General features: G+C 39.9%; 1 protein-coding gene across 1 annotated transcript in view; it reads right to left on the reverse strand.

Moving 5' to 3' along the window:
* The window catches only part of ZPLD1 (zona pellucida like domain containing 1), a 237,172-nt gene that overhangs the window by 198,784 nt on the left and 12,194 nt on the right, over positions 1–26,194 (reverse strand). Inside the window, exon 2 of the mRNA XM_032350228.1 lies at positions 9,369–9,429. The gene's annotated coding sequence lies outside the window, so the exon portion shown is untranslated. The remainder of the gene's footprint in view (positions 1–9,368; positions 9,430–26,194) is intronic.

The following is a 26,194-nucleotide window of genomic DNA, read 5'->3' on the forward strand; positions in this document are numbered from 1 at the left end:
GTTAAAACTTTAGTGATTTTATTCTCTTTATAATATTTCCCACCTGCAGAGTACCCCAGCAGTCCATGGGTCATAGTCATACTTCATAAAATACACTGAGTCCTTTGGGAGAATAAACTGATGTGTAACAACTCTGCAAGGGACCTATTAATGCTTTTTTCACCCTTTAAGAGAGTCCTTGGAATGCGTTCCTTACCCCAGTACAACCTACCTTCCCAATACAGCTACTTCCTGCTTCCCTTAATTCCACAAGCTCTAATAAGGCTGTTTTTATGTAGCCAAACTCCTACTGATTCTAATCAGTCCAGCCTTTAGAGTTAGTAGCATGTTACTGATAATATTTCTCAGACATTGCTTTTTTCAGTATGAAGCCACTTCTTCCATCTCCTGCAAGTAATACTAAATTGTGCCCCAGGGAGGATTCTAATAATGCCCCATTCTTCTTTCTCCAACATCTATAACACTTGCAATGCAATCGCAATTTTCAAACAATAAAAAGTAAATACGAGGAATTCAACTCTTTCTTGGTTTACAGAGAACTTTGGTTGAATGGGAGTTATTGCAAAATGTGTTCCCTCCAGGAAAACAGCTTCAGTTTATAGCTAACATCCTCCTATTACCAGGCACTGCTTTAACACCAAAAATATTCACAACTCCAACTATGAAACAGAACAGTCTCTTCATAACTTTTAGGTAAATGTTTCATCAGAAGTTTATGGTTTTAAATTGTCGATAAGAGCTAATAAATCCCAACATATGTGTTGTTCTATCATTCTGATAGAGGTATTTGGTTCCAAAGTGAAAAGTTGCCCCCAACCTGATTTTCATATTTCCTCGATGAGTTGTTCTAAACTCCCACTGATTCCAAAGAGATGTCTCTTTATGGAGCAGATGTGTATCAGTGGGAATTAGGCAGATACTCTGAGGCCTATTATCAGGAATAAATTTTTTTCCAGGAAACATCACAGCATGAATACTTCTATTCCAGGCAAGTTTTTCCCACAAATGAATCTTTGTAACTGCCTGCAGGGGAGAAGATCGTTTCAATTGGTGAAACATGGATAAAGGAATTGTCTAGAACAAAGGGAAAATATGACCACATCCTCACCACAGCAGGCAATTCAGAAAACTTTAATGGAAATATCGGAAACAGATACAAGAGGAAATTTCCAAGGTGAGCCTTGTGGGATTCCTATAATGTGCACACGATTGAGAAAGGCATCTAAATCCCTTCCCTTGTGAGCTTATGATTTAGTGATGAAGGAGGTATTTTAGGAATATCTCTCTTGTTTAAATCACAAACCAAATTAAAGGGAAATGGGGCAGGGAGGCGGATTGCCCATGGCAGTGACTTGGGTGCCAGCTATGTGAACCTGGATCAGGTTGAGGCAGTGGCAAGTTAGAGAAGTGGATGTAGGGGGTGAACCAAACCAAAAAAGAGAGATGAAGGCTGGTAGCAGTGTTTCCCATCTATGGAATGCTTCACACTTCTCAAGAGCTTTCCCCCTTATTTCCTCACAACAACCTTACATGGAATTAAAGCATAAAGTGAATTATTGCCAATTATGCCAAGGAAGAATCCAAGACTCAGAAAGGCTAACTGTCATGGCACTATTGAACCTACTCTTAGGGCAGAGGTTGGGTGGAATATAAACACAGCTCTTGCCACTCTTAGAGCCAAATCTTGTACTACACAGACACACTGCCATTAAACTGCTGGGAACATAGCAGGTACTTAATAAATATTTGAATGGAAGTTGAGTAAGCAAATGAATGTTCACTTTCTTGTAACAGCTTTTTCTTTTTTAATTCTACCTCATTTATACATCTTTCTGCCCCAATTCTCCATGAAACTTTTGAAAGGGATGGACTATATCCTGGCTATTTTTATCTCCAGCAGAAACCCACAGATCTAAGCAGACCTACAATCTTTTCTGCTCTGGCTTACATAGTTATCAGTCAAAATTGAGTTGAGTACTCCATTCATAGCCCATGAACATTAGTTATCCCATGCACATCCCCTTTTACTATTGACTCTTTTGTCCTGGCTTTTTGCACCCATTCAGCTACCATCCCTAATCACATTTGTCTCTTTACTTATATATATAAGTAGTCCTACACTATTCACACACACACACACACACACACACACATTTTTATGGTTGTATTTTTATATTAATAAATGTGGAATCATGTTATAGATCTCTGCTTTACATCTTTACTTAACATGTTTAGAATATATAGTTCACTGATTATGACTAAAGTATGTATTTTTATATATATTTACATTTATTTATTTATATCCATATTTGATGTTTAGTTTTTCTTTGCTATTACAAACAATACTGTGATAAACATCCTTATGCATCTATTTGTGTCCATGTGCAAGTCTACTTTATTTGAATTGGTTGCAAATAATTAAATAAAAAGAGTGAAGTTCACATATAAATCTGTATTTTTATCTTATTTTGAAAAATAGAAAAAATTTTCAGCCTTTGACCCCTTAAGAAATATTGGCTGGAACTGGATATGAGCCATGTATGGATGGGGTAGGCACCTTCCAGATTGCCAACCATTCCACGTTTTCTCCACAATACCCCTTCACTTCTGTTATTTGCTGTATTTCCTATTGCTGCTATAACAAATTACCACAAACTTTGTGGCTTGAAACAGCATAAATCTATTATCTCACAGTCCTGGAAGTCAGAAATTCAAAATGAGTCCCACTGGGTTAAAGCAAGGTGTCAGTATGGCTGTGTTCCTTTTTGAAGGCTCTAGGGAAAATCAATTTCCTGGACCTTTCTAGAAAGCTTCTAGAGCCTTCTTGCATTCTTCAGTTAGTGGCTCCCTTCCATCTCCAAAGCTAGCAATGGCTTTCTCATGCTGCATCACTTTGACACTGACTTCTGCCTCCTTCTTCCACCTTTTAAGGAGACTTGTTATTACATGGGCCTACCCAGGATAATCTCCCTATTTTAAAGTCAGCTGCTTAGTGACCTTAATTCCATCTTCAACCTTACTTCCCCCTTGCCATGTAACATAACATAATCACCAGTTCCCAGGATTAGGACGTGGGCATCTTTGGAAGGGAGAGAGATGAGGAATGAGAATATTCTGCCTACCGCACTAGACTAATCCATTCAGGACAAAAGAATTATTCATTTCTATCCCAAGGCATCTAAGTATTAGCCCACAAGTGTAAACACTTAATAACTGCCTCTGAAATAAAGTTAGCAACAACTCAGACTGTTATTTTAGACTCTTCCATCACAAGATTATTTAATATTGAGAAATAACTTTGTTCTTTAAAATACTGATCACTCACTTAGCAGTAGCCATACGGCTGATATGAATCTCTGTCTATATGGTATGTAGGATCAATATAACTCTTTTACAATATGATATTATCCTAATAGTGGATCAATATGTTAAACATTGAAGCAATATTGTTCAGAGACCTGCAATAAACTGGCTAACAGTTTGCGTTACCTTGGTTTCCATTTTCTTTTTAACCAAATTGAACTGCCCCTTTAGTGATTGCCTCAATCACTCTCACAACTGTAGAGAACATGTCAATGAATCTTTACATACTCAGCTGTAATAAAAATAATACTTTAACCTTTCCAGATGTCCAAGGGAAAAATGGGCCAGAATAGTGAGGTCCCTTCAAGTTCTAACATTCCATAATTCTACAGAAACTTGAAGGAGGATGGATATGAGAAGAGCATTAATTTGGTATTCTTCTTCCTTAAGGGTTTCCAACACCTGCCTGCCTAAATTGTCTTATCAGATCACAGGCCTTATTATTCCACACTTTGACTGAGAAACAAGATGACCTGATTAGGACTGTGTGCTACTCTTCCGGTCAGTGTTGCCTCCCTTTATAAGCACAGAACAGGAAACTAGACTCAGAAGACGCAGATCCACAGTGTCACTCAGACATGTGACCAACCTGGCCTCACCTCTAACCCCTGTCTACCTAAATCATTTCAACTCTCAACATTCCCAACTCATCATTTTTTTTCAACAACCTCCCAGTGATAATGAGATCAATCCAAATACCCATCTTCTTGGCTCCATTCCCTGGCTGCTGAAACCCTCCAGAAGAAATTAGAAATTACTGAATCCTACAGATTCTTTTATGTATAAGAATATATATATATATATATATATATATATATATTTTTTTTTTTTTTTTTTTAAAATCTCCTGTGTGAGCTGAATCTAAAGTAACCAAAGGTCCTGGTTTGCCTAGAACTGAAAGAATTCCTGGGATGTGAATCTTAAAAACTGGAACAGACCATAACCAACTGGGCCAACCTGGCTGCACCCTTAAGAAGGCTCAACAACACTTTTCAGGTTCCAAATCACTTTTCTTACCCATTCCACATATTCACACCCTTCCACTGTCCCACATGCCCCTATGCACATGAATCTTCCCCTTCCATTGCAGAAAAGACTAAACCATCAGGCCACTGCATTTGAATAAAAAATGGCCCATATAACAAAGAGGCATTGACAAAGATTTTCTCCTTGACCACACTCTACTGAGGCTAGTCTGAGCTCTTTTTCAACTCAACCCTAACTTTTGGTCTTATATGTTTATCTCTGCAAGAATACCACTAAGTCAGTTTAATCAAGATGGCCCATCCTCAGTATGTGATCACCCTCAATATCTGATCAGATTCCTCATACTACACCAACCCCCAAGTGATGTCTGATCACCCTGGCCTTCCTTCAGCAAGAATCCTGTTAGGTCAGTTTAGCAAGAAGCTCCCCTTATTCTTGATCTTTCCTCTTAGTAATTTTCCATCTGTTGACCCCCAACTGTGTTCCTTGGCTCTAAATTCCCACTTGCTTACACCATATTCAGAGTTAAGTTAAACACAATCTCTCTCCCCAGCTGCAAAACTCCACTGTGGTGCTCCCTAAACCTATCGACATAGTCTCCCCTTGAATAAAGTCTTCTTCAGCCTCCTCAATAAGTATCATGAAAAGTTTTTTCTTTAACAACATCAATGGGAAAAGGCCAGATGTCTGTCTACAATGAGCCTGCACAAGTAAAATTGAGCGTAATGAATTCACCACAGTCTAGGAACTGGTCTTTAACTTGTAGGGACAGGGCAAGATACATGGTTTTATTAGAATACTAATGTAGGTCTGACACTGAGGGGTGGGCTCTCATTAATCATGTTCTCACAGACTGATATTATAAACCACAATGACAATTTACTCACTTAGGAGAGTCTCAACCATTAGGCAGAAACACTCACATCATTATGCCAACACATTCTCTTCCTGTGAACAAGTGACATGAAGAACCAAATTATCATCAGAAGGCCACTTTATTAATGTTCAGTTTAAAAACATAGTTATCAAGCAGAGCAGAGAATCTGATCCATCAGCCTGATTGATGAATATCCTCGAATAAATAAAAGTTAAATGATCAAAAAATGGCTCTTGTGAATATTGACCAGAACAAAAGAATATAAAGAACCTTGAAAAGTGTCCTCTGGCAAAGGTAATGGTTCACCTAAAGGACCATGCAATGTGCAATTCCAGAAGGATTATCATTCACATATTAGTGTACAATCCACATGGTCTTTCATTATAGTCCTGGTAGCATAGTGAATACACCATGCTTTCTATTTCTCTTGCTTTCTATACTTACAAGAAATGTTGGAGACTGCCCTATATCAATGCTAAAGAACAATTTCATTCTTTTCAAGGGTTGTGTAACATTCCTTGCTTTATGTAGCTTAGACTGCTTAACAGTTTCTAATTCAGAGGGCCAGGAAACTCTTAATCTAATCTCCCATTGTCTTCACTGGGCTCTTGACCGTTAGTTAATCTTTCTCTCTCTCCTATATTTTGTTTCTGCACTCTACTGACACCTACCCCATAACTTACACACATGTTCAAGATTTTCCCTTGATCTTCCACGTCTTTCTCTCACTAAAATATATCTCCCCTTCCTTTTACAATCAAGAATCTAGAGGGGCGCCTGGGCGACACAGTTGGTTGAGTGTCCAATTCTTGATTTTGTCTCAGGCCTTGATCTCAAAGTTGTGAGATCAAGTCCTGCATGATGGGTCTCACACTGGGTATGGAGCCTGTTTAAGATTTCTTCTCTCCCTTTCCCTCCATCTCTCTCAATCTCTCTCTCTCCTGCTGTCTTAAAAAAAGAAGAAGAAGAAGAAGTAGAAGAGGAAGAACCTAGAAATAATGTCTTCACTCAAAGACTCCCTTTCTCCACCTATCCACCATTCAACCCATTACAGTCAGGCCCCTGCCCCTATCATTATAGTGAGATTACAGTGAGGCTAGCCAGATAAAATCAGATAAAATACAGATAAAATCCACCTGTGTCTCACTATTTGCTAAAAACAATTGAATCTTAAAATCCTGCTTGTTGACCTCTGTATTGAACATGTACTCTTTGGAATTCTCTCCCACATTGGCTTCAGTGACATTGCTCAGTCCTGGATCTCCTTAGATCTTGTTTTCCTTTCTCATCCTCTTCCAGGCAGATACTAGCCAGGATTCTGACTTTGACCCCCTTTGCAACTCACTCTAAACCCTCTTTAATCTGTCTCAAGCCTCCAACATTCTTGTACATGTGATTGATCCAATACCCGCATGTCTCATCAAGGCCTCTCTGAGTCAAAACTTGCATTCCACTGCTTGCTAGGTACTTACATCTGGATTCTCAAAGTACCTTAAACTCAACACATCCAAACTTTTAATTTTTTTATCTTGTGCTACCAAGTCTGTTTTCTCTTTCTCCTTTCTCTTTCAGAGACCAACAGTATCCTCAACCATAGCAACCATATGCATATGTATATATATATATGTGTGTGTATGTGTGTGTGTGTGTGTGTGTGTGTGTGTGTGTATATATATATATATATATATATATATTTTTTTTTTTTTTTTAAGGCTTGGAACTTACCTTTTCAACCTCCAGGAATCTGCTGCAATGTCAAATAGCTTTGCTGGACAGGACCGAATATGAAGCCATGTTGACTTTCTCTCATGTAACTGACAACATGTGACCCATGAGAAAGTTTCACATATCCTTGCCTGGACAAATTTTGGAAGCTCAAATTGTCCCATTTGGCACTTTCTCCTTTGTGCCTTCATCACAGCATTTAACCAGTCACTCAGCTAGTAGGTCTCTCAAGTGTGAGTCAAAAACTGATCTCAGACATCATTCAAACCAACAGGGGCTTTGCTGAATTACCTGAGGCGAGGTGAGGTGTAAGCATATACCCCATTCATTTCTCTGGAGGGCAAGTGGGGAGACTCACAGCAAAGAAAACTTGTTATGTACCCCCAATTCCCTCTAATATTCAAATCATGACCCTTTTATACTTTTGATGTTATAAAATAACTAAGAGAGATGTAACTGGCTTAATAATCTCCTTAAAATTTGGGAACTTATCTGATAGCACCTATGGAATTTACTATTTCTTGTGCCTTGTTACCTCAGTTAAAATTTGCATTTTATCATCCCATTATATTATCATACTTTTGACTAAAAATTCTACTCCATTGAATAAACCCTAGAAAAAATAACCCAAAATACCAAAAAGTCAAACTTAAAAAGATTTCTACTACAGTTTAATTTAAATAGTGAAAAAGTGAATATTATTCAAATATTCAAGAGTATCATAATGGCTAGGTAAATTATAGACTCCCCCACTCAATAGAACCCACATATGCATTAATAATTTGAGTTAACATAGGGACATTTTTAGGTTATAAAGTTAAGGTTAAAAAAAATGTCCACAACTGAATAAAGTACAGAAAAGTTCTATGCACAAAAAGTGAAAAATAAGAGTAGAATGCTAATACTTTTCTTCAGATGATATTTTCAGTAATTTATTTTTCCTTTTCAATTCAGATTTTCATAATCAGAAAAATCAGACATAGTTTAAAATGTGTACTCATAAAATTCCACTCTGTACAACAAATAGTTTCATCTCTATGGTAAGCTTGAGACTACTTTGTGTGAGCCAAAGCACCATACTGGAGCAGACCAAAACTTTTAAACTCAGTCATCTTTCTTCCTTCTCCAAATAACAAAATCAACAGGCCACTAAGTGTTTTAATAGTATGCACAAATAAACCTAACATCTGGTAATAAGACACTAAGCTTTCATCTCACTATCCAGGAAGGATGTTTGAGGGATATTTGAAAAATATCAAAGTCTGAAAAATTAACTCTCCAATATTTTTTAATCTTATGAGTTAGTTCTCTAAAGGCTGGAAGAACACAAAAATTTTTATTTTTTACTCAATCCATCAGGTGAAGAAGCATATCCCTAAAGAAAAGTATCTTAAAGCTCTAGCAATTAACCTATCCATGTTTTCCACTTTGCAAAATTAGTTTACCTGCCAACTCAATCTGCCAGTATGCTCCCAACTTTTTAAATGTGAATTGTGGCAATTCTGCAAACCAGTCTATTGGGCAGTCTGTCAAGAATTAACTGCTACTGTCATGTCTCTCCTAATGGAGTTATTGGGGAATATTTCAGGTTTTTAACATTTTTAAATTGACATGTTTATTGATTCTTGCTCTTTTTATGTGCATTATACACAGTGTTGGCATCCCATGTCAAAACGCTAAACTTTACAGCTTGAAACTCGCTACTGTAATAGGTAACTTCCTTAGGTTATTAGCAAATGTCACTAATGCAATTGAGTAGCAAGTATTAAAATGAAATGTCTGTCTTTAGACCTTCTTGATAATCTAAAATAGTAATTATATGCATTAGTGATACTTTCTGACAACGAAGCTCTTAATTTTTAAATCCAAAGTGGCCTTTTCTACAATTTCTTAGCAAAAATGGAAAGAAGCTGCAATTAGACTATCGAGACCATGTTATCATCATCCATCTTCTTTCAGTCCAAAACAGTGGGTGATACAAGTGGGAAATTTCTAAAGTTCTTTAATTGGAACTAATGCTTATCGACCTCTAGCTACTTTGGCAAAGCTCAAAATAGTAGATAATAGGATGATTAATGCTTTAATCCCCTAACAAAAGGGTGTTGAGCCTGTTACTATTGTTCATTCCCTTTTCAGAATTTATTTAATTTTGTTTTCCTTGATTCAGAACAGTTGCTTTTAAATGGGAGAATCACGTTTAGCCCAACAATATGCTTGCTACTTATAGCAGGAGGAAATAGAGTTCAGCAATGAGATTGAAAAGACAGGGATTCTGTTAGAACCTGAAAGTTGTTTTCTTCATTTTCACAGTGCTATGATATTTAATATATATAAAATGTTCTAGTAAAATAACATCAAGTAAATGTATTTACTATTTTACCCTAGTAAAATACATTGAGAATATATGAATCCTTACCTTTGAGGATTTCCTCTAGTTCTGCAGTGCTTATCAGCATCCGAGTGCATTTACTATATGCCTACAATGTGCAAATAGAGAAAAGAAGTATAAGATGTCCTTTCTTCACAAAGCTTATAACTCCACACTGACATGTAGGACTACTAAATCACACCTATAAGACAGTTTAGAAAAGATGTGACTCAAATAGTTCTAGGGTGTGGGGTAGATTACTCTTAACGATAAGAATTTAAAGAAGGAAAAATTCAGGAGATTCTCGAATGTTCTCAGAAAGGCGACCCAGAAAATGCTGAATAGAATATTCTTGGAAGAGAGCTTGAATTTGGCTGAGTGGAAAGTTTGGATGCTAGTTCCTTGTAACATCCACTTCTTACCTCTCTTTTGGCTTTGCTTGTTTTCTATTTGTCTGATTGTAAACTTTTTTAGATAAAGGAAACCCCAATAAAGTAAAACCTTGTTGAACCCAGTTTTCTTTTTATTTTAAGCTTGTATTTACTTATGAGAGACAGAGTGAGCATGAGTGGGTGGGGAGGGGTAGAGAGAGAGAGGGAGAAGCAGACTCCCTGCTGATCAGTGAGCCTGATGAGGGTGCTCCATGCGGGGCTGGATCCCAGGACCCTGAGATCATCGCCTGAGCTGAAGGCAGACACTTAACAGACTAAGACACCCAAGTGCTTCAGGAACCCATGGTCTTAACCTTATTTCTCCTCTTATGTGTTTTAGAGTTTGAGAGATTGGCTTGGGTCAAAAATAAAAGTTTTTTATGAAACTAATGAATTATTGAACAGTGTATCAAGAACTAATGATGTACTGTATGTTGGGCATTTGAATTTAAATTAAAAAATAAAAATGCTTCTATCCTTATGAAAAAGATTTTAACTAAATAAACGAAAGTTTTGGCGGATAGGCAGTTGGTCAAGGGGAATGCTAAAGAACAATTACCTGCGACCAGTTGATGGGGACAAATGCAGTATCTTTCCTGTTAAAGTTTAAGTCTTTACAAACAGCTTCATAAGTACCTATACTCTGGTCTCTATCAACATTGTTAAGGCAAGCAACAGCTCACCCTAGCGTGCCAGTCAGCACCATGGCCTTATTTTTATAAGACACCAAACCACGAGCTAGCAGAGATGTTCCAGTATAGGTTACAAAGATATTTCAATAGGTTCTCAGCAGTGACAGTCTACAGAGTAGCTGAAAATTCTGAACTAAATAGACCACTATAAACGTTAATATATATCGCCACTTGTACCATCACAGGAAATAATTTGAGTACGGTTTGGGTTTTTCTTTGTTTTGAAATTTAAAATGTTGTCCTAGTGATTTTTGTTCCCCTGACTTAATCCAATATTTTACATGAAAATAAGTTTTATTTCTGCCTTGGCAAAATAGCAGTCCTTCTGGTTTATTTTCAGTCCATTTGGTTCCCTGCATTTATGGGGCTTCCCTTCCAAGCTCCTGTCTCTGCTCCCCAAACCAAAACTTAGAAGAATCAAGTCACTTTGATTCTCTTAGAATGCCTCTAAAAACTTCCCACTTATAGATACATAGAGATAAGGGATAGATGATATAGATATATGTGAGAATATATATGTATGTATATAATGATATACTACATATGTATAGCTCTACTCATGTTTGTCTTTGCTCCCCAGAAACCGCTTATGGCCTATTCACTTCTTTCTTTTTTGCTAAGAAGTGAAGCAAAAGAAATATGAAGCTCAGAGAAAGTTTTCCAAATGAGGGTTCCTCAAGGTTTAATTTTTTCATTTTGCTAAAATGTGTATTTTACCATTTCTCTTTAAAATCCAAGATTCTTCTCTAATTTTTGTTATAGTGGGGTATAGTTCTCATACATTTTCTAATTCTCTCCATTGTCAAATAATGCCCTGAGCTTCTGCCTAGACTAACCTGGAATTACCTATTTGAGGATATCAAAGTCATCTTCTGGAGTGCTAGGGGAACAAGGGAGGGTAGTGTCAACCTTCACTGAGTAACAAAGGTTACTTCTGCTTCATTATAAATCAAATAAAAGCTAAACAGTAATATCAAAACATTGTCATTGAAATTAGACCCTCAATAAACTCTCATGGCAGTGTATAGTTTAAAAGTATTTTAACCCATTGTTCCTCTACAGGTCTTCACAACAACTTTGTGGTGAAAATTAGGCTCATGGTAGAAAATCCCCCAAGTTGCATGTTTCCCTTTTGCCAGATCTGGAGTGGTCAGGAACTTCATTCCCCTGCTGCCACCACCATACCCTGCTACCTGGAGCAAGAGCCAAGGCCACAGATGGCCAGAGAGGAGTTGCCCAAGGAGTGCAAGTGTCTTTAATTACATGGACAGCCTATGGTACCATCAGTGGCCAGTTGGACTCAGAGCCCCAATCTCAAGGCCAAGTTAAGCAAAACTGTGCAAGCATATGGAGATGTGACACTACTGCTTCTCTCTCTCTAGGCCTGAGATGGGTATGGGTATGGGGTGCCTATCTGAGATGCCAAATCATGGCACAAATATTGCAATAAAATTATCTTTTAATTTGTTTTTTTCATTTCTCATTGGTAAAGGAATGCTGTGAAGGAGGTATTTGGGATTTTTAGAGGTAAGCACACCAGAGTTAGGAGTTTATACCTGTACATATATTCATGAGAGGTCCCAGTGTAGATCAGAGTGAGAGAAGTTCAGTGACCTGACCTGCCCAAGGTCACACAACATCAGAAAACAATAATAAATAACAATAACATAATAATAAGTAATAAAAACCTCTCCTCTCCTAGGCTTCATTTCTTAACATTTAAATGTGTCATCCAGATGACAAAGCATTTCATCAGGAGCACAGTAACATGAAATAATTTCTGTCTCTAATAATATGCACAACCCTTTGAAATTATAAGGTATTCATTTCTATTTAACCACTTTTTACTAAGAACATCTTTGAAAGGTAACCTCATCCTCATTCCTTAGATGAGACAACTAACACACTTAGGCTTCTTTTTTTTTTTTTTTAAATATTTTATTTATTTATTTGATAAAGAGAGAGAGCGTGAGATGGGGGAGGATCAGAGGGAGAAGCAGACCCCCAGCTGAGTAGGGAGCCCTAGGCGGGACTCAATCCCAGGACTCCAGGATCATGACGTGAGCCAAAGGCAGTCACTTAACCAACTGAGCCACCCAGGTGTCCCACACTTAGGCTTCTAAACTGATGAATACAAAAGGACTAGCAAGAAGGAAAAAGTAAAACTAATATAAAATAAAAGAGATATACATGAATTTGAATGTATTTCAAGAGTTTTCCTGATTTTAAAAGTTCTCCATCTTTGTGAGGGTGTTATTATTTAAATCTAAGCCAAGGCCTTGATGATTTCTAAGGAGTAGGAGAGGTACTGTATAAATCACAGAGCAGTTTTCACCAACACAAAAGTCTCTTTAATTATACAGGTGAAACACTGTACCATTCTCTATTTTTTCATGTGAATAAAAATTAAATCCCACTGAATTATTCTTTTTTTCCCATTATGTTTGGTGTCACTTCAATGACAAGAAGCACTCTAATTCTTTTTCTCCCAGTTTGATCCTGAATTGGTGACTAGTCTGCTTTTGAAAAAAGAAAGTTCAAAATAAAAATAATATATTCTCATTGATTATAGCTTTTAAGCCAGTAACATCTAATATGAAAACATTCCTTTCATATTCATTCAAATAATGCTTTTTACATAACGGGCACCAGAATATTATCAAGATTTTTTTTATTATGTGAATATTCTGATTGAAAAGTAGAATGTCAATGGTGGTAAGTGGTAAGTGAAACAACTAATCTACTGAAAAATCTTCCACTAGAAAAGGTAAAATAACCTCTGCTCAGTCAGTTAAATGAGAGTATATGAAACACAGTAAACACACAGAGGAGGGAAAAAAATCCTGCTCTTCAGGTATGGACGCAATGACCTTAATTGTTCTCCTTTCCCTTTATGAGGCTTCAAGATTCTCTCTCCTTTCCTTATAACCTGGAAAAAAAAAAAAATGACCTTTTTGTTGTCAGTCATTCTATAATGTAATTGCTAGTCATTAAAAGTCATTTGGCTCAATACTAAGACAAGGCAATCAGCTTTGTGGTTTTGTGCAGTTTAGTAAGGAACGGGATTTATAAGCCCAGGAGAGGAGGTAGAGGCATTTCAGAAATCATTTACAAGTGGAACCTGGCATAATATCAACCCTTTTCTAAGTGTCATTATAAAAGGTCAATAGGACAAATGCCCCTGAAGTGCTGAGGAGGAGAAAGAATAAGCAGCTCTCTCTGCTGTAATCCCTACTACAAACCAATTAACAGGCCTGCAAAAGGAACATTCCTAAACCATCACTTTGGAAGAGTTAATCCTGCTCAAAAGCTACCTGTGGCTCCCTATTGTCTGCATAATGAAATGCAAGGTTTGGATATACATATCCACCATGACTTAATCCTACTCTCGTAAATACGTCACTTCTGTGTGTCCTTTCTCATTCAGTCACCTGTCCTTGAGTTTCTCCATGTCGGATCAATGTGTTCCACTGACCCAAGATGGTCTGTTCCTGTCTGTTACATTTTCTTCATGACCCAGCTCAAGTCTTAACCTTGTGAAGTCTCCCTCATTGGCCCATTTCATAGTCACCTCACCATAGTCACCATTCATTGGCCAATCAGTAATATGCTACCCTGTTATGCACTGAGATCATCACTTTAATATAACTTTATTGGAGACAAGGACTAGGCCTCAGGCAATACTGGTCCTGCATTCACCATAGGGCCCAGTACATAATAAAATTACATTTGTAGAGTACTTAGAAGTATACAAAGTCACAGCTCTCAAGGGAGCCAGACTCCTAAATATCATGATCACTGAACCCCATTGTCCCAGCCTCACCTTGACAACTTCCAAGCCATCGCTCCCTTGTTCTCACCTTTAATTCTTTACCTGCACGTTATAGATGAGGACACTGAGACTCGGAAAAGTTGATTACCCTGTACTTATGAATATGTGAGAACCTGAAGCCTAGCTCTGGTCTTCTAACTCCAAATCCAGTGATCTTTCTACTCTACTACACTACCTCCATGATAAGCATTCAAAACATTTTTGTGGATTTAGATCTTGGCTCTCAACACTATCACCAGTTCCAGTAACTGGGTGGAGGAGCAAAGATGTATGTGTGTGTTGTGTCAATTACTGGGTACAGTAGACTAAAAATCATAGTAGCAAAGATATAAAATAAATAAAACAAATGAACAAGTAATAGTTATAATACTTAGGAGATTCCAACTTTTAAGCCTGCCCCTAACTAACTCTATATTCTGAATCGAGTCATCTTTCAAACCCCGAGTCTATTCATCTGTTAAAATGTGGGCTCGAACAAGATAATTTTCAAAATATCTGCCAACCCTCACATTCTGTGATTCTGTGTTCAGCTCTGGAAGGAGGTTATGCAGGAACCGCACCCCGCCCCTCTCGGAGCCAGCAGCAAGCAACCCAGTAGTAGCTCTTCTTCCAGGCCCCACACACATTCTTCAAGCTGCCCTATAGGATACCCATGTCAAAGTCTCGGTGCTCAATTCACATGCAAGTGTCCCTTTGAGCTCTGCTCCAAATCCCTGCCTGGTTCCCCCACCCTAGAATAAAGATAGTATAACTCCAAGCCCCTTGTCCTTGGTCTCTCAGTCCAAAACAAGAGAGTCTATAGGCCTGTGAAAAATAGCACCAAAATTCAGACCATAATACCTAACCACGGAAGATAAGGGTAATTATTATTCACAAGGCCAACAGACAGCAACTGAAATAGAAGCTGAGGCACCAAAGAATCACATTACTTCCTTTAGAATTCATGTACAGGGAGATCATTTCGTGTCTGGAATGCTTTGGATATATTTGGTGTTTAAAGCAGGAGTGTGGACTTAGCAGACTGTTACTATCTTCCATAAATTCTGATTCCAGAGTTTATATGCGAAGACAACACAAAACTCTGAGCTTGGAAACTAGATTCGAGTAAGAATTAACTGTGTGACAGTTAATGTGAGACAGTTCGCTTAATCTTTTTGCACTCAATAATCCCATCTGTGAAATGAGGACAGTGGCTAGGCAAGAGGATTTTAAAGTCATTTACATTTATAAAAATCTATCACCTAACTGTTAGCAATGAATTTAAAATAGCCATTTCAAACAAAAATTTTTTTAATCTAAGCTGAGTTTTGATTCATCTTTATAGCCATAGGATAGAGGTGTTAAACAGTATATTCAATAAGCTTGCTATACAATTTTTATAACTTCACTGCTAAGTATGAGTGTCATTTCGTCCATGCCCAGCTATTTACCTGAATCTTTACCATGATTTTAGACAACTATGATCTCTGTCTGAAAGAAGACAGCAGCCCAAAAAACCCTCAAGAAGTCTTCTTTCCAAGCACTGCTGTGAGGATTAATGAAGAAAAATCCCCTGCTATGAACTTCAATTCTAAGCTGTGGCCACAGGAGGGGCTGCAGGAAGCCCAGTAGAAGTCCAAATAATAAATTCTCTTTTTATCTTTGTCACTGAACATTGGATAAAGAGTAATGCACTTCAATGTTCTCTTCCTCATTTTTCCAGCTGTAAAATAGAGGTAAACTTGCAGGTAGGAACTCTTTCCTCATAGGCATGAGCAGAGTAGCTCTATCTCCATCCCTTCCATCATTCCCAAATTGGCTGCAAGAGATTTCTAGTGCTGCATACAAATTAAAACAAGTTCAACAGCTTGAAACAACATACATATACTATTTCATAGTTTCTGTAGCTCAGGAGTCTGGGCCCAGTTTAACTGTGCTCAGGGTTTACGAGGCTGCAGTCGAGGTGCTGGCTAGGCTACATCCTCATCTGGAAGCTCAACTGGGGAAGAATCCACTTCCCAATTCATTCAAGCTGTTGACATGATTCGTTTCCTTTGTGCTGTATTACTGAGGGCCCTGGCTCTTTGCTAGCTATTGGCTGGAGGTCTCCCTTAAGTCCTGGAGGCTTCCTGCAGAACAGGCTTCTTTGATATGGCCTCCAACTTTATCAAACCCACAAGGAGAGTCTCCAGCTCCAATCTACTAAGACTGAAGTCATATAAGGTAACATAACTATAGAAAATCCATGCTGTCACCTTTGCCATATAAATAACCTAGTCCTGAGAGTGACATTCCATCATTTTTGCCATATCCTGTTGTCTAGAAGCAAGTCACAGGTCCTGCTGACAATCAAGGGGAGAATATTACACAAATATGTGAACATCAGGAGGTAAGATTCACTGGGGGTCATGTTAGGGTTGGTTGCCACATTGACCTAACAGAAAAATCAATTATCAGTCCCCATAACCAAAGTCTTCCACTCTTACTAGGACATTTCTCCCTCACCAACCACCAGCACCTCCCTAATTACCATTGCTTTTCCAGTTGTTTTGACAGAAGCCAAGCCACACTCACCATAGACCCTGTCCATTCGTCTTGCAAATTTTATTTATCTCCTAATATGAACCCAACTCTATACTGGCATGATGAGCAGCAGAATAATGCCACACACACACACACACACACACACACACACACACACACACTCGCGCACGCACATACATCCAGATTCTAATTTGTAGAACCTATAATTATGTTTTATTAAGTGGCAAAGGGGAATTTAGGTAGCAGATGGAATTAAGGCTGTAAATCCACAGACCCGGAGATAGAAAGGTTATCTTGAAATACCAGATAAGAAAATTATAAGCATCCTTATAAATGGAAGAGGGAAGTAGAAGAGAGTGTCAGACTGATGCAATGTAAGAAACACCACCCCGGCCATCACTGACTTTGAAGATGGAAAAATACCATGAGCCAAAGAATGTGGGCAGCCTCTAGAAGCTAGAAAAGATTTGAATGTGGTTTCTTCCCTAAGGCTTCCAAAAAGGAACTCAGCCCTGCCAACACTTTGATTTTAGTCTAGTTAGCGCCATTTCAGGCTTTCGATCTCCAGAACTAGAAGATAATAGATTTGTGTTGTTTTAAGCCATTAAGTTTATGGTAATGGAAAATTAATATTACTAGGACCTGGGGACACAAAGTTAAAAGAGACATGGTCCTTGCCCTCAAGAAGCTCATAGGCACATGGGGCAGGAGGCACACAAATAAGCCCTGGGCAGAGGGTACAGTTCCAATCTGGTGTCTCAGCACCAGGGACAGTTTTTCAGCAGTGTCTACAACCCCCTTCCTCCCCAGGCCATTGCCTGGCCTGTTTGTGGCTCTGGGGCAAGAACTTTCCCTCATTCTATAATACAGAGGTGGCAGTTCCTGCCTTACATATGGAAAGGGAAAATGAAACAAACACAGACCAGCCATGGTGATTCCCGCAGGCCTCCATCTGTGGCCACAGTCCCCACTTGTGTCTGCCACAGCCCTGAGGAGTTCAGACTCCAGGAAGGATCCCTGGGAGCCTGCCTATGGATTCAGAGGAGCTGGTTCATGGGCACTTTGCTTTTCATCACACCTCCTGCCCCCTAGTGTGAATAACGAGCCAGCCCAGCCCATGATTTCCTCTTTCTGTAGCCTGATGTCAACTCCACTCCATCCAGGATGCTGAGACACAGGAAGTACAAGTGACATGCTTTATGTCTCTGTTCTGGTGGCATCATCAAGGCTCCAGGATTCCATGTATCTCCCCATCTGGAAATATCCCTGCCTAGCCCTGACCAAGCTATGGAGTTCCTGCCCCTTCCCCAAGTTCCCAAAATAACCAGCCCAAGAGCTCGCAAGATCTGGCCTCAGGGAGATGGTTGCTTTATTTGAGGGCAAGAATACACAGACCACCTATGGTGTTTCCCACAGGTCACCATCTGTAGCCACAGTGAGCCCTACAGTCATCTTAGGCTGGAGCGATCCATGGGAGCCCGCCTGTGGGCAGGGAGGAGGTTGCTCATGGGAACTTTCCCCTCAGCACACCTCCTGCCTTCAGGTTTCTAGTACCTCTCGGCTGGTGTGAATCATGGGCAAAGCTGGCCCATCAGTCCCCCTTTCTCTGCCCTGGGGTTAAATGAATGGCACCTAGGATGCCAAGAAAGGCAGATGCCAAGAAATGCAGAATTAAGATGCCTGGGCCCTGTGCCCAGGGAGAATAAGGGCTGCCTGGCCCAGTTGGGTCCCCCAGATGTCTCTGATCAGCTAACTTTCCAGCCTCCCCTTGGCTGATAAGGCCAAAGACTTCCCATGAGTCTGAGTACAGACTGACTGACTACAGGGCAAACAGGAACTGGGCTTCAGAGAGGAGTGGACCTGCAAATCCCACTGAATCCTCCAGAAGTATCCAGCAGGAGGCATTTTTTTAAATGGTGGGGAGGGGAGGGATTGGGAATGACAAGGTTTGATAATGAGAGGTAATCAATTATGCTGAGAAAGATGGATAGGAGGGAGTGATAAAAAAAAAAAAATTCCAAAAGAGCATGAGCTGTGAAAGGGATCTTGAAGAGCAACTAGGAGCATGCAAAATAGACAAAGATAAGTGAAGCAAAGAGAACATGTAAATGCATGATAAATAAGAAAACCTGGTAGAGTTGAGAAATCTAAAGTCTAGAGTAATCAGAACCTGGGATACAAGCAAAAGGAAGAAATGAGGGGACATCAAAGTGAAACTGGCAAGGCTAGGAAGAGTCAATGGAGAAACATCTATATGTCACGCCCACAGCCACAGACTTAGGACACAGAAGGGAGTGTACCATAAAGGACGTAATCCCACGTGTGTGTCATGGTTACTCTGGTCACAGTTTGGAGACTGAACTGGAAGGGTGAGGAAGGAAGCAGAGGATAGGCAACTGCCGTGGACCAGAAGACCAGGAAAAAAAATCAGAAGGACTTGACTCAAGGCAGTGGGTGTGGAAATGGAGAGGCAACAAGAATCTTTGAGAACTTCATTTGAAATCTGAGCAAAGGAGTCTAATGTAGCAGGTAAGGAAAAGGAGTAAGAAAGAACTCTTCCAGGTTTCTTCTCAGGCCACCTTGTGAGGAGTGACAGTGTGAACCAGGCTTCTCAAGTCAGGACAGAGGAGGCATCAGAACGGCCGTGGTTCTTACAAAAACACACACCGGCAACCCCCCACCCCAGAACGTCTGGGGCCATCACCCTGGCTGGGACAAGGCTGTAAACTGAGGTAGGGAAGACAGGGGGGAGGAGCAGGTTTTAAGAAATGCTACTGCAATTAAACTATTTAGTGAGAAGAGAACCAGCAGCCTGCATGCCTTAAGGGAAGGAGCTATATAAATACCATCTCTAAAAGAAAACTCTCTGCCAAAAGCTAATCCAGCTTGGATTTGTTGGTTTTGTATTATCTGAGAAATTTGTGAGAGAATGATAAATTATTGACTAGAATCCCGTGACTATTCCAAATCCAGAGCCTGCTAATGTCAAATGACAGAAGGTGTTCCCACCACGGACACAGACATAAAAGGAGAGCCGCAGCATCGTTTTAGCTGCTAAAACAAAGAAAATTTTAATTCATTACACAGAAATTACTAAAATAATCATCTTGTTTATTTATGGGGCGAGAGATGGGAAGAGACAGAGTCTAGAAAGTGAAATTCTTTGTGGAAATTACCTACGACTTGTTTTTAAATCTGAGATTACAGAGACTCTGGACAGTTCATACTTAGGCCTCACTGATCACCTTCTTCCCCGTTTCTCTTTGCTTAGAGGTCCCTGAGTGTGTGCTGACTCAAATGTTCACACTTATCTGTGCAAATGTACGGCCCTTGATTTTTTTTTTTTTTTCCATTTGCTTTGCCGCACAAGCAATAAAGAGATTGTTACTAACTGGAAAGCTATGGTTTAAAGTCATAATCTTATAAATCCTGCTGAGAGCTGAAGAAAAGTTTGACAATCCCAAATAACCCAAGCTCCTCTGTCCCACGCTGGGGTTATGAGGACAAAAACTGATAACCAGTATACAAACCTGAAGGAGCCATTTTAGAAAACTCAAAAGTGTTGAGAGGCAGAGCAGCAGAAAAAGTCTGAAGATGTACATGTTGCTGTCAGGATTCTGTGAGATCATAGTGGGGATAAAGCTGCTTCTCTGCTGACAGAGCTCACCTCTGAAAAAGAAAGCCTTTTGCAGTGGCTTAGTTGCCATTACTGATCTCATTCATTCTATTTACTATTTATTGTGCACATATATTGTGCCTGGCTCTGGGCTATCATCACAGAATGCTTTCTACCACCACCGTTATCACTATAATCAATAATTTGTTAAGTACCTGCCCTGAGCTTGACCCTAAGACAAGTGTCCTTACACTCAAGGAATGAACAGATTGAAATTTAAGTAAGTGGATCTACAAAACCCTGAAGCACACACCTGGTATTACCATTACTTTAAAATTTATCCTTTTTATATACAGTAGTCACTTCTGTGACCCATAGATCAACTTCCCTTACTGGTTATTACCGAATAGCTCGCAGCCCATCAACATGTCCATGACACTGCAAATATCTATGGGAAGAAGAAAAGTGAAAGGGAGTTTGTCCTTCCACAGTCAGTGTGGTTCATGCTCAAAAGATGAAAATTTGAGGCTCCAAGAAACATAATTAACACCTTTCCTATTGTAAGTTGGCCAGTGGGGGAAGAGCTAGATCCAGAAGGCAGATCTCCTAATTCCACAGTTATTTCAACAGCTCCTCCAACCTCTTCATCAGAGGTGGCCTTTCACATGAACTAATGAATGCTGTGTTTGCCTGGTAAGAGCCTGCTGCTCTTATTCGAGGACTGTTCCTAATGAAAATGTAAACACATGGCCGCCCACTACCCATTAGTTTCTTGGGGCTGTTTTTCCAGCCCCAAGAAAGAGTCTGAATCAATGTTTCCATCCACTCTTACCAGGACTGATAGCACCATATCACCATTAGCAGAATTTAAGACTATTGTAGCGATGGGAAAAGACTGTTCAAAGCAAAACTGACCAAAGTGTAAGTGAGATTTCTGTCCTTCCACCTTATGACTTGAAGTGAAGTCAGCGGACGAGCAGCATTTGCATCGCTTGGGAGCTTTTTAGAAATGCAGGATCTCAGACCCACTTGAGAACTACCGAATCAGAATCGGCATTTGAATGAAGTGTCTAACTGACTCACATGCACACTACATTTTAGGAAGCATCGCCCTGGACCTCATGAGCATCAAGTCAACAGAACTTCCCAACAGCAATATGACAAATGGGTTATAGTTGTGCAGCGTTAACAACTTCCTCAGCTCTTATCAGAGATGGTCAAAGCCTCCATCATTCGGGGCACCTGGGTGGCTCAGTGGGTTAAAGCCTCTGCTTTCAGCTCAGGTCATGGTCCCAGGGTCCTGGGATCAAGCCCCACAACGGCTCTCTGTTCAGCAGGGAGCCTGCTTCCCTCTCTCTCTGCCTGCCTCTCTGCCTGTTTGTGATCTCTGTCAAATAAATAAAATCTTTTTAAAAAAAAAAAAAAGCCTCCATCATTCAAGGCTCCTGGGCAGCCCCCTCCAGCCACGTGCAGCCTTGTCCACTGACCCTAGTGTGCCATACAAATACAAGCTTGAATTTCTTCTGTATACTATGCAAACATGCACCAAAAAAAGATGATGTACTTCTCATGTACTTTCCATACAAAAAGATTAAGTAGTAAGTACTGTTCTAACCGATACCTGAATTTGAACAAGTGGTAGAAACATGAATTCAATTTTGTAAAGTGCTTTGATGTCATGAAACATGCGTAAAAGCATCAAATGGTTCGATATCAACACTAACAAGACACACTGGAATTTCAGAAATATCATAGCTGCTCCTTTGTTTTGAAGACTTACTGTTTAGTATCTCAGGAGGCAGGGCGATATTTCAACCAACGGCTTTCTGAAAGTGACTTTGGAGGAAGTTTGAGGCATCTTTTTATGTGATAGACAAAGAAAGCCACTACACTGAAGTAGATGAGCCCACACGCTAGGAATGAGGGGAAGCCAGGTTTATAAAACAGCCCCTGGTATTTTCCCTATCAAGAAAAGATCCACATCATTTCTTCTCCAGGATGATTGGATTCTACATGCCTGTTGGAAAGGGAGTATCAGTGTAAAGAAAAGCATACCAAATTCATTACTCAGATTCTTTATAATGCAAGGCCCTCCAGGATGAACCCTCCGACCCACTCAGCCACCCTCATCTCAGCAAAACTCATGTCGTCTAGTTCTACAAACTACAGTCCAATACAGGAGCCATTAGCCACAGATAGCTATTAACATTTAAATACAAATTAGTTGAAATTTAAATTTGAATATAAATATAAATTCATCTAAATTAAGCGGAATGAAAAATTGAGTTTCTAATGTGCATTTACAACATTTCAAGTGTTCAAAAGCCACATAAGAGTAGGGGCCACCAGAGTGGCTATACAGAGATAAAAATGTGGCCATTAACACAGGAAGTTTTATTGGACAGCCCTACTCTAGACTTTGCAAATAAACTATGTTCCTGCTCTAAATTGCTATAGGAAAGAAAGGCAAAGGGACTTTCTTTATCACATTACTATTTTTTTTATTAACATATAATGTATTATTTGCCCTAGGGGTACAGGTCTTTGAATCATCAGTCTTACACATTTCACAGCATTCATCATAGCACATACCCTCCCCGATGTCCATAACTCAGCCACCCTCTCCCTACCCACCCCCAACCCCACAGCAACCCTCAGTTTGTTTCATGAGATTAAGAGGCTCTTATGACACCACTGTTTGAAGCCCGATAAAGTAAAACCAAAGGCCAACCAGACATGTACCCTCAAGAGTCTCCTCTCTCTCTCACTGCCCCTCAACCCCCCCGTATTAGGTGCTAGTGAGACTTCCCCAACACTGTAGAAAGATCATGGACCCATAACACACTCCAGAAGAAATACAGTTAGAATTGTCTAACCATGCTCCGTGTCCTCAGTCTGGAAACATGCCACTCACATCCCTATGCCACCCAAAAACTCTATAAAAAATGGCCAACATTTAAAAAAAATAAATTATGTCTATTAACTCATTCATGTAGTTCTTACAAATGTTTCCATTTATGAAATCATCCATTCTACAAATAGGTATTAAATGACACTATATCCCAGGCACTGTGCCAGGCACAGAAGATACAGTGATGGACAAGTCAGTCATGGTGTCTTTCTTCAGGGCACTACTGGGCTAAAAGAGAGCAATGAATAAGTGACTATAAGTATGATAGGGAAAGTGACAAATACTCTAACAGGAAGGGCCGACCTAGTCTTCGGGGATAGGGAAGGCCTCCTAAGCTACTCATGTTTAAGGTGAGGCTTGAAAGATCAGATCTAGTTAGGGGAAAAGGAGAGGAACAACATTCCAAACCATGGTAATGAGAAATGAAAGCCAGTCAGTGTGCCTGACTCACAGAGACTGAGCAGAGTAGAGGCGGTCAGGGTCAGGCCAGGAGTGTCACCATCTGATTGGCATTTCCAAAGGTCGCTCTGGATGCAGAAAATGAATGAGAAGGCAGCAAAAATGGATTCACGAAGGGACCCCTGGGTGGCTCAGTGGGTTAAGCGGCTGCCTTCGGCTCAGGTCATGATCCCAGGGTCCTGGCATCAAGTCCCACATCCGTCTCCTTGCTCAGCAGGGAGCCTGCCTCTCTCTCCGCCTCTGCCTGCCTCTCTGCCTGCTTGCCTGCTTTCTCTCTCTCTCTTTCTGACAAATAAATAAATAAAATCTTAAAAAAAAAAAATGGATTCACGGAGATTATTTCCAAAAGTTCTATACATGATCACAGGCTAGGATCAAGGTACAAAAAAAGTAGGCAGGGCGCTAAAAACGTGGATGCAGAGAGAAGCAACAGGCCCTAAGACTGAATGGAGGAAGAGAGGGTTTAAAAAAAGACTCCTAGATTGCTGGCTTTAGGGACTGGTTGATCACTGCATAAGGAGGGGACCCTGGGAGGCCCCGCACTAGAGTCAAGCTGCAGACTAGTGGTATTAAGGATATCCGTGAAACTTCTAAAATGGGGTGCTCGGGGCGCCGGGGTGGCTCAGTGGGTTAAAGCCTTTGCCTTTGGCTGGGGTCGTGATCTCAGGGTCCTGGGATCAAGCCTCCCATCGGGCTCTCTGCTGGGGGTGCGGGGGGCGGGGGGTAGCCTGCTTCCTCCTCTTTCTCTCTGCCTGCCTCTCTGCCTACTTCTGATCTCTGTCAAATAAATAAAGTTTTTTTTAAAAGATTAAAAAAATAATAAAAATTAAAAATAAAATAAAATGGGGTGCTCAGTAGGCAGCAGCAGATTCCGTGGGTCATCCCCAGGTTGTAGATGAGACTGAAACCACTGGCGTCGTGCAATCACCCCAGGCGTGAGCACAGATTAAAAAGAAGCGAAGAGAGGCCCTCAGGATGCGCCCCAAGGTACCGCGTGCAGGGCTGCGGCAGCTTTCTGAGGCGGGCAGCCCTGCCTTCAAGAGATCTGCCATCAAATAAATGCTCCATTCCGAACCACCCAAGATTAAATCTCAGCGACCAAGCATTTGCGACTGGCAAGAGGCTGTTTTCCCAAGGTTTTCTGCAAGATTTGAGACATTTGAATACTTTCAGATCTCTTTAGTATTCAGGCTGGATTTCTGGCAGCCGCGGTCCGGAGAAGCCGGCTTCTCCCCATTCCTTGAGATGCACTGCCATCTGGTGGCCGTCGTCTGCCAGACGCACTCTTTCCCTTCTCGTCCTCTGTGTTGGTTTGAGATCCACACACCCTGTGGGTTGCCTCTTACCAGCTATTTTTAGCTTCTTTCTGGTATTATTGAACTTGAAGTATAATTGAACTGGAAGGTCAAGCGGTACTAAAAGCAGTGGCTCATTTTTTCACTTCCTTTCTTCAAATATTTCTTTATGCAACCATCAGAACATGTAAGCATTGTTAATGGAAACAAGAAATATGGATTGCAGAAGTGCTCATAAATTGCGATAATATCATAGGCTTGTTCTTACTAATGATATTAATCACAGTTTTAATTGATTTACAGAATTCAATTAATTCATGGTTAATCCCCCACCCCCACCCCACCCTCTGTGCCTCACCCCTTCCCCACACACACGGTTCCCACCTTTAAACTTAATTCTAGGCAACAAAATGTATTTTATGGCTGATACGCCAACATAGTTGTTTTACTTCATGGTTTCAGTGTCAGTCATAAGGTTTAGGATATAGCTCCCATTTTAACAGATAGTAGTAAACTAACTCATATTATACTTTTCTTTCCCATACTTTTCTTGAGGGTAATATATAAAATTATGGAAAAATTAATTATTTTGCTCTTTCAGGGGTGGACTAAATCATGACACCTGTGCCCTCTGTTTATCATGCTATGATATATAATCATACCCTAATGAAATAGGTTTCAATTAGGCTGAACTTCAATCAAAAAACAGTAAACTGAGATGCAATTATAAAAACTGATACATCACCACTGTTTATTGTAATTCAGTGACTATAAAAAAGATTCTATTTCTTATTTATATTCAAATTTCCCAATTATATATTATACAAGATAATTGCGTAGGTACTATTTTTCTGAGAATTTCTAATTGACAAGAGATCAAACACCCTTGTGTCACCTGGACTATATAGTCATAAAACATTCAGTTTTTTAAGAGAGATGAAACTCAATCCAAGTCAGAAATCAAAGCAAAAATTCAACAAATGACAAAATCATGAAACAAAGGACCAGTATTAAACCATGTGCTTTTGGGCGCCTGGGTGGCTCAGTTGGTTAAACCATGTGCTTTCTTAATTATCTGAGTTCCCTACAGTTCATTTAAAAAAAAAAATTCTCTA

Source organism: Mustela erminea, chromosome 1, assembly GCF_009829155.1.
Source record: "Mustela erminea isolate mMusErm1 chromosome 1, mMusErm1.Pri, whole genome shotgun sequence".
Lineage (NCBI taxonomy): Eukaryota > Metazoa > Chordata > Mammalia > Carnivora > Mustelidae > Mustela > Mustela erminea.